This window comes from Capricornis sumatraensis, chromosome 2 (genome assembly GCF_032405125.1).
Source record: "Capricornis sumatraensis isolate serow.1 chromosome 2, serow.2, whole genome shotgun sequence".
Classification (NCBI taxonomy): domain Eukaryota; kingdom Metazoa; phylum Chordata; class Mammalia; order Artiodactyla; family Bovidae; genus Capricornis; species Capricornis sumatraensis.
Genome location: NC_091070.1, coordinates 60,008,313 through 60,017,874, shown reverse-complemented (window position 1 = coordinate 60,017,874; position 9,562 = coordinate 60,008,313). Strand labels below are relative to the sequence as shown.

Genomic DNA, 9,562 nt, shown 5'->3' with positions numbered 1-9,562 from the left:
AGCTGGAGCTAACCGCAGCCCCTTTAGACAGGGCATGACTTCTCCAAATTTCCTCGGACCCCACCACCTTCTCTTCCATGCCTAACACTGAGGTCTAGAGTGAGTTTTCAGCCTGGAGGTGTCAATCAGTCTAAGGAGTATTTTCTTTCTTTCTTCCTTTCTTTTTTTTTTTTTTTCATTTAAAAAAAATAAAGTTTACTAGATCATAATGTTGTCTGAATTTACCACCTTTATCAAAAGTGAACTCAAAGCTTCCAATGTCTATAATTCCTCGAAGTCAGCAACTTATGGACAGCTTCAGCATCCACAGTCGACCTTTCACTAGCCAGACAAACCTCCCGAAACAATTGCAGTGACCGAGTCATCTTCTCAAATTCTCTTGCTTTTCTATGTCCCTTTTGAATAACCTCCTCAAAGATTTGCAAGGCTAGCTGCATTAAAGCCACAGCTTTTAGGACAGGCTCCTTTAATGAATTTATAGAGGAAGGTAATAGTCTCCTAGCTGGGATCTTCACATTCATTTTCATGTGCCCTAGGTGCACAGCAACATTTTGAGAATAATTTTCAACTAGTGAGTGGTAGTGGGTAGAAAACAATGTACAACACTTTCTATTCTCAGCAAGTTCTTTAACAACTGCATTTGCTATTGCTGTCCTATCAAACACTGCAGTACCTCTTCCTAATTCATCCACAAGCACCAAAGAATGTGCTTGTGTAAGTATACTGGCAGTTTCACTCAATTCAACAAATACTGTACTTTCACCTGACATTATTCTGTCTGAGGCACCGAAGTTAGTAAACACTCTATCAATTGGTGTGAGCCTACACACTTCAAATGGTACCTAACAGCCCATCTGGGCTATTACAGCTAATAGGCCAGCCTGTCTCATGAGTGTAGACTTGCCTCCCATATTTGGCCCAGTAACAAGCACACAATAAGCTTTGCCATTTTCCTCCTCCTCTTCCTCACAGCTTATTAGAATGTCATTAGGAATAAAGTCATCACCAAAAAAAGTCTTTGTAATGCAGGGATGGCATGATCCTTTAAGGTCTAGAGAGGGAGGAGTAGCTTCTTTTGGCAACAGAATTACTGGAAGATACATAGGATCATCACCCCTTGACTGCAGTTAGCCAGGCATGATAAGACATCCAACACTGTGATGCACTCAGCAGCCGGCCAGTCCTTATAATTTTTATCAAAGGTATAGAACAGTCACCCCATGCAGTCTTTTAATAACGCATCTCTCTGTTCTTCAGCATTTTTCAGATTAACCAACTTCTCAATTGTTTTGGTCCAGTATTGTTTAGAGCCCTTTTGAGTGGATTTCAACTCATATTCTTCTGGTAAATTATGGGTGATAAAATTCTCTGGAATTTCCAACAGGTAATGATTCCTACCGATTCTCCAGTTAACTATGGTCCTACAGCCAATTCAACTGTGCTGTTTCTCTAAGTATTCCAGGAGGCTCTGTTTTTTCTCTTATTTCAGCAAGAGCTTGATCATAATCAGAGTCAAATCCTGCTTTGGGAGTAATCAGTACAACAGTCGTTCGAGCCTTTTCATGGTCCAAGGTCCCAGTAGTCAGTTCTAAAGTCAAATCAGGAAAGCGGCCTTCAGGATTTTTTGTCTGCAGAGTAAGGACCTGCTTAAGGATTTTAGACTTAAAGTCATCAATGACTTCTTCCATAATCCCTATAATTTTACATATTACTTTGAATCCTTCCAGAGCCGAAAGAAAATCAATAATCTTTTTTTTTTTTCGCTGTATGTGGTTTCTTCATACAGTATAGCCCAGCTATCTGGGTGGCTCTGGCTCTTGAGGGGAGAGCCAACATTATGAATTTTACTCAGTAGTCTCTCAAGTTCTGGAAGCTTCCTAAGAAGGTCTAAAACCTCAGAGATTTTGTCAGGCACAACCATTAGGTCTTCTGTGGCATCCAGACAATCACTGATAGCATGAGGGTTAATAGTGGGGCACAAAGCCACTGCTTTAGAAGCCATTTACCAAAGGGAGTATGGCAAGCATCAATCTTCTCTAACAAGGTTCCTTTAGTAGAGCCATTTGTTCCATTCAAAAAAATCTCAAAGTTATTCAATGTCATAGCATCTAGCACCATTCGTTGATTGGCTTTAGCAAAGACAGCACCAGGTCTTGTAGCACAGACCCTGTCAGAATCCAAGAGAACATACTCTTCAAAATCAGCCATTGATAAAAGCTCCTGGTCAATGAGGCAATTTTTGAGGTAGAAGACACAACCACCAAGAGCAGAGAAGGCCAATTCACTCTCCTCTCCTGGTGTCAATCCAACAGAATCTGACTCCAAGGTCATACCTTTAAGCACCTGGGGTAGCATCACCCTACCATCCTCATTTAACTTGTCTGTAAAATATCCTTCTTGAAGGAGAATTCTCAAAGTTTTGGCTGCATCCCAAAACTGGGAGCCTGGTATCAGACCTTTCTGAAGAGAAGGCGAAGACAAAGTCGCTCAGTCGTGTCCGACTCTTTGCAACCCCATGGACTGTAGCCCACCAGGCTCCTCCATCCATGGAATTTTCTAAGCAAGAGTACTGGAGTGGGTTGCCATTTCCTTCTCCAGGGGATCTTCCCGACCTGGGGATCGAACTCAGGTCTCCCGCATTGCAGGCAGATGCTTTACCATCTGAGCCACCAGGGAGTCAAAGAGGATAATAAACTCTTGAGAATCATCTTAGTTTCTGTTGAGAGATTTCCTCTTTCAAATAAGACTTCTGCTGGAGGATAGTGTGCCACTAAAGTCCTAAACCTGGAACAGTGGCAATCATCTGAAAACTGACCTATGAAGAACCTCCCCAGTGAGGTATCAACAAATCATATTCCATACACACAAACGTGGCCAGAAGACTCCTCTTCTTTCTCTTTGAGGCTGAGAAGGTGCTTACTGTAGCTCTCCGAGGGGTCACCCTCCAGCACACTGTAGGTCTGTGTGCCCTTGGTAATGACCCTACAGATCTCCCTCCGCACCACTCTGTCATACTTAGATGCGTGTGCCATCTTTCGGCATCGTGCCTCCATCATGTCTGGGGTCTCAGTCTGTTCTACTCGTGCTACTTTATAGCCCTTCTGGACCAGGGAATCTGAGTATCGGCCAAACGCAATTTCAGGGGGACCAGAATGGGCCCAGTTGCCTTTCATGAATACCAGCCCTAGTTCACTGACTCCAATAAGGGCATCCCTGTGGTACAGCTCATAAAACTTCCCCACTTTATAAAATATGACCAGATCAAAGTTCTGAGACTTAATTTGTAACCACTTCCTCATCCCAGGAGTACAGGAATTAAGGAAATCCTCAGGCACACAGAGTGTAGATGCATCAAAATGAGGGTGATCGGGCCACCTCCTGTGCACATCGCTTCTCTTTTCCTCCTTAAGCCTCTCTAAAGTTTCATGATACAGTGGGGTGCTGACTGTCGTCACATCCTCCACTAATGTGGGCTTGGGATTCAGAATTTTGAGGGGCAGAGAGAGCACTCAAAGTATTCTTGGCTTCTGATGAAATGTCAGTTGCTCACTTGGTGACTGAGGGCATTTCCTTCTTTGAACTCTTCCTCTTGAGGGAACCATTCCCAGTTACCATTCTCTTCCGCTTTGGAGCATCTCTGACAGGGCTGGCCAGGCCTTCAGTGTCCCTGTCCCCCATGCCACTGCTTATTTCATCACTGCTCCCTTCCTCCTTAGCGTCTAGCTTAAATTCCACATCAGAGCCACCAATATCATTCTCAGAGTCTAATATGACCCTTCGTTTTTGTTTTTTTTTGGCGGCTACTTCACCTGGATCTTTGCACCTCATGCGAAGAGTTGACTCATTGGAAAAGACCCTGATGCTGGGAGGGATTGGGGGCAGGAGAAGAAGGGGACGACTGAGGATGAGATGGCTGGATGGCATCACTGACTCGATGGACATGAGTCTGAGTGAATTCCAGGTGTTGGTGATGAACAGGGAGGCCTGGCGTGCTGTGATTCATGGGGTCGCAAAGAGTCGGACACGACTGAGCGACTGAACTGAACTCGCCCTGATCTTTGCACCTCTGGCCTCACTTCCTCTTCACTCTCAATTTCATTTTCCTCTTCACTCTCATCTGATGTATAAGTGGCACCTCCCTCCGTCTCTTCTTCCTCCTCTGGCTCTGAGGGCTCATCAGATACTGCCAACTCAAGCCTCTTAATCTTGTCTTTATTCAAGGCTTCATCTGCACGTTGCATTACTCTGAGTATTTCAGGCTTTGCACTGTAAAAATGACCTCCTTTCTAGGCTTCCTTTGAATGTGAACCTGTATATGGCTTTAACAGCCTTCTGCTAACCCAGCCCCTTGTTGGGCTATTATCAAAAAACTGTACATGAACTCAGGCAGACTTTCCTTTCTCACAAATGAATGTTCCATCAAAAGAGTGGTTATAAACCAGGCAAGGCCACCAAGGGTAACCCTCCATCTTGGTCCAAACCAAATCACCTGGTGAGAAGTCACAAGAACTGCTGGTGGGGACTGCAGGGGACGCCAACTTCCACAGCCCTCCGTTGAGGTTCCTGGCCTCAGCCCCTGACATGGTAACCGCTAGGGGCTCTGGCCCAGCCTCGCTCCAGGCCACATCCCCGCCTGGGGAAAGGGAGGCCCCAGTGCTAGTGGCAGTGGCTCTGCTTTCACTTGAGGCCCTGGCAGGGGCTTTGCTGGCATTATTCACGGCTGGAAACTTAGGGAAGAAGCTATACAGTGTGTTCTGTCACGACACAGCCACAGTTGCCAAGGCTCAACCACTCAGTCGTACTAAGCCACTAGAGGTAAGGCATCTACTGCTTGGGACCTGCTGGCGGAAGATCTCTCTTTCTTTTTAAATTTGCAATATTTTTTCTTCCAGTTTTAATGAAATATATGTTATGACATATAACACACACACACAAAAATAAAACTTAAGAAAAGAGATATAACTGACAAAGAGCACTGTGTAAGTTCAAGGTAAACAAGGGTGTTTACTTATAGTAGAAAAGTACTTTTCTGGATCCACAGGTATCCCCTGCTTTTCAAGTTTGCTTTTCATCACTTCACTTTTATAAAAGACGTACATTAGTACCTATTTTCACCAGCCAAAAGAAATCAGAGAAGGATTTTTGCTTTTACCAAAGAAAGATGAAAATCAAAAATAGTGTTCCACATTCGTTTTAGAGTGAGCCCTTAAACACTTAAGAAAATCAGCTTGCACCCTGAGAAGCCAGAGTGGCCCACTAAGCTCCCTCCTCGGGAATGACACGCAGCATCTCAGCATCAGGCCGCAGTAGTGTTGAGCTCTGTCTGTGAGCATCTATGTCTTCTCTCAATTTATCCTGTGCCGCCATTAGCAAGATGTGTCTTAAGACAATTGCTTCTTTGCCGTATATCTTTCAGCTTAAAGAAGATTTCATAGGAATGCTCTACTTTTGAATAGCAGGGGAAACCTGTAAGTCTCTAAAAAGGTGGAAAAACAAAAGAGGGCTGAATTTTTCCTGAAAAACGGAAGAGAACATTTTCTTTATGGAAGGGAAGAGCATTTCCACAGTGTTATAATATGCACACAAAGTGTTTCTGTGTCAAAAGGGTATAAATCAAGAGACCATTCTTCTTTCATCCAGCTCACTTCACTCAATTATGTTACCTGCCTGGAACCCTGTAAGCAATGTAGCTTGAGGTTCTGGACTAGAGCCATGCAGGTGGAAAGCAGAAAAATCATCTAAATTTCATGTCACTTACCCACAATATTCTTTATACCTATTGCTATTCCCTACCACTGTTGCTCAATCTCCAAGTGTCTCTGAGCCAAAGAGCTCCCCACCCCCACCATCACCTCTGTATTCTAAGCAACCTGTGGGCATCTGGATCTCAAAGGTTCTGCAGCATTGCCAGGTGGGGACATCCTCTAGGCAGGTGGAAAAATGGTACTAGAGGCAAATACCAGTGAGGCAGAGGTAGTGGTAAGTTCACTGAGTTAAAGCAATGTGGAAAGAAAACTGTGGAGATCAAGAACAGAGCTGTAAGTAGCACAAATAATTAAAAACTGAGGAGAGGCAACTCAAGTAAAGGAAACTCAATAAAAGTAATTAGTTACCAAGTGATGGAAGAGCTGAGACACTAAAGGGACAATGAGGCAATATCAGGAAGTTTTTGCCACCGCTGGGCCTCACAGAACAAAAGAAGGAGACGATGATGCCAGAAACCAGAATCAGGACTTTTGGTGGAAAGGACAGGAGCCGAGGCTGCCTACCATGAGCTGGGGCTACAGGGAAAGGGTACGGTCTACTGAGCTGGAAATGACAGAGACTGAAGCACTGACTGAGAAACCACCCTAGTCTCCTGCCAGCTCCTTTCATGGGCCATGGCTGACTCACGTTAATGTTTGAAAGAAAACAACAAAATTCTGTAAAGCAATTATTATTCAATCCAAAAAGAAAAAAAAAGTTTGCATGCCATAACTAAAAATCCAGCATGCCAAAACAAAGACCAAGATACACGTGCCACAGAAAGGCTTTGTAGGCTTGATACAAACAGCAGGGAAAGAGCAGAGAATGAATCTGGGAGCAACTGCAAATAGCTGGGTAGAAATCAGACTTTGGAGGATTCACAAGGAATTGAGGAATAAGAAACAGAAGCAGCAAATGCAAACCACACATTTGTCCTTTCTGCTATTTCAGTGTATCAGTGCAAACTTGGTCCTGTTTGCATTCTTATATTCCTGAGATTCAGTTCAGTTCAGTTGCTCAGTCATGTCAGATTCTTTGCAACCTCATGAACCGCAGCACGCCAGGACTCCCTGTCCATCACCAACTCCCGGAGTCCAACCAAACCCATGTCCATCGAGTCAGTGATGCCATCCAACCGTCTCATCCTCTGCCATCCCCTTCTCCTCCTGCCCTCAATCTTTCCCAGCATCAGCATCTTTTCAAATAAGTCAGCTCTTCACATGAGGTGGCCAAAGTATTGGAGTTTCAGCTTCAACATCAGTCCCTCCAATGAACACCCAGGACTGATCTCTTTTAGAATGGACTGGTTGGATCTCCTTGCAGTCCAAGGGACTCTCAAGAGTCTTCTCCAACACCACAGTTCAAAAGCATCAGTTCTTCAGTGCTCAGCTTTCTTTATAGTCCAACTCTCACATCCATACTTGACTACTGGAAAAACCATAGCCTTGACTAGATGGACCTTTGTTGACAAAGTAATGTCTCTGCTTTTGAATATGCTGTCTAGGTTGGTCATAACTTCCCTTCCTAGGAGTAAGTGTCTTTCAATCTCATGGCTGCAATCACCATCTGCAGTGATTTTGGAGCCCAGAAAAATAAAGTCAGCCACTGTTTCCACTATTTCCCCATCTACTTGCCATAAAGTGATGAGACTGGATGCCATGATCTTAGTTTTCTGAATGTTGACTGGGGGGAAGCTAATGCCTAACTGCTGATTTTAGAAGCTCTATTTCAAGTTAATATTCCCTAAATGGAATAGCTTTTCCCCAAGTTTCTCCTTCCTCATTTGCTGCTGAAATTTACCTATTTGTTACTTTATAATTCCTTTTCTTCAATGAAGATAATAAATAATTGTATGATTCTCCCCAATATCATCCTGAGTTGTTTCCATGAATAAGTTCTTTTTACACAATTTTTAACTCTTCTGCCATCAGGAATTCAACAATGGGATGCTGTTCTTGTTATTACTTTGCAACTACAAAGCAGTAAATCCATTCATTTGAGAGCTAGTCAGCCTGTGATTTAAAATAACATCTAAGTAGAGACTAGGACCCCTCCTCTATTGGAGAGATGAAGTTTTCCATTTCAATAATAGGAACAGCAAACAGCGCAGAATATAGATACTCTGTATCCATTAAGTGATGTGCTTCTAAGTCAGGTGATTACTATTGTAATCATACAGTCAGTGCAATAAAGGCTGGCTGATTGAAGAGAGCAAGACATTACGCGGACACAGAACAAGACCAAGACCGAGAGTATTTTAAAAACATAGCTCTAACTTTCAATTTTCTCATTTGAAATTTTAGAATAATGATCAATGCCCCAACTACCTCACAGAGCTTTTGGAAGGTCAAATCAGACAAGTGCCTGAGTATGCCTTTTTAAAATGCAGCACAGATCCTTTCCAAGGAGCTGACAAGATGGCGGAAGTGGAACAGAATTAGAAGCGGACCGTCCGCAAGTTCACCTACCGTGGCGTGGATCTCGACCGTGTCCTACAACCTGGACATGTCCTATGAGCAGCCGATGCAGCTGTAAGGTGAGAGGCGGCGGTGGCGGCTGAACCGCGGCCTCCAGCGGAAGCGAGACTGCTGGAGCGAGACTGCGGAAGCAGCTGCACAAGGCCAGGAAGGATGCCCTGCCCCTGGAGAAGCCCGAGGTGGGGAAGTCGCACCTGCGCAAACTGATCTTCCTGCCACAGATGCTGGACAGCATGATAGGCGTCTACAACCGCAAGACCTTCAAGCTGGTGGAAATCAAGCCTGAGATGATTGGCCACTACCTAGGCGAGTTCTCCATCACTTACAAGCCGGTGAAGCACAGCGGGCCAGGCATGGAGCCACACACTCCTCCTGATTCCTCCGCGTCAAGTAGCCTGCTGGCCAACAGAGACTTCTAAAAATAGATACATTTTTTAAATGCAGTATAAAATATATCTACAGAGCCAAAATGCCTAGGGTCCAAATACAGGCCCACCAGTTTTTGGCCATGTGAACTTAATTTATTGAACAACTCTGTGCCTAAAGTTTCTCATCTATAAAGTGGAAAGAGTAGGGGGGCCCTCATCATGGCTTTTAACTAATGACTAGCTGGGGGGAGGGTACAAAAGCCCTCCCCCATTCCTAGCAATGAGGCAAGGTACCATTTCCACTCCAGAGCCCCCAGACATCACGCTGAGACCATACTTCACCCGAAATCCCATCCTTGTGTGGTACCTTCTCTTTTCTTACTCTGCTTCCCTCTCTCCCTTACCAGTTTTCCTTAAGAACATTAAGGAACTCTTAATAAACCTCATGCACACAAATTGCTTTTGCAGACTCTGTTTTTATAGAGCCCAAACTAAGTTCAGTACTACTCACACAAAGTTGCTGATAATACAAGAAGAGAACTTGAAACAGTGCCTGGCATGTAGTAATTTCTCAGTAACACTGAATAGAAAATAGGCCAGAAAACAGTCACATGATAATCACAATAATGATGTTACAAAACCCCTGGCTTACTGGGAAGGCTCAGGAGGCACGGAATACGTGTGTACTTATAACTGATTCACATCAGTGGAGACTGGCATAGCGTCGTGGAGCAATTATACTCTAATGAAAAAAATAAATTTAAAAAAATGTTTAAAGAAAAAACCTGGCTTGCAATTAACATGCATGGAGATTTAAAGTCCTCCCTCTTGAAGTAATACCATTTGCAGCAACATGGATGGACCTAGAGAGTGTCAAACTAAGTGAAGTAAGTCAGAAGGAGAAAGACGAATCCCATATGATAGACATAGCAAACAGCCTGTGGTTGCAGGCAGGGAGTGGGGAGGATGGAT

General features: G+C 44.0%; 2 pseudogenes; one reads left to right on the top strand and one right to left on the bottom strand.

Moving 5' to 3' along the window:
- Positions 1-245: 245 nt before the first annotated feature.
- On the bottom strand, positions 246-5,099 carry LOC138096426 (DNA mismatch repair protein Msh6-like; annotated as a pseudogene).
- A 3,063-nt stretch (positions 5,100-8,162) lies between these two features.
- Positions 8,163-8,616, top strand: LOC138074109 (small ribosomal subunit protein uS19 pseudogene; annotated as a pseudogene).
- Positions 8,617-9,562: the final 946 nt, after the last annotated feature.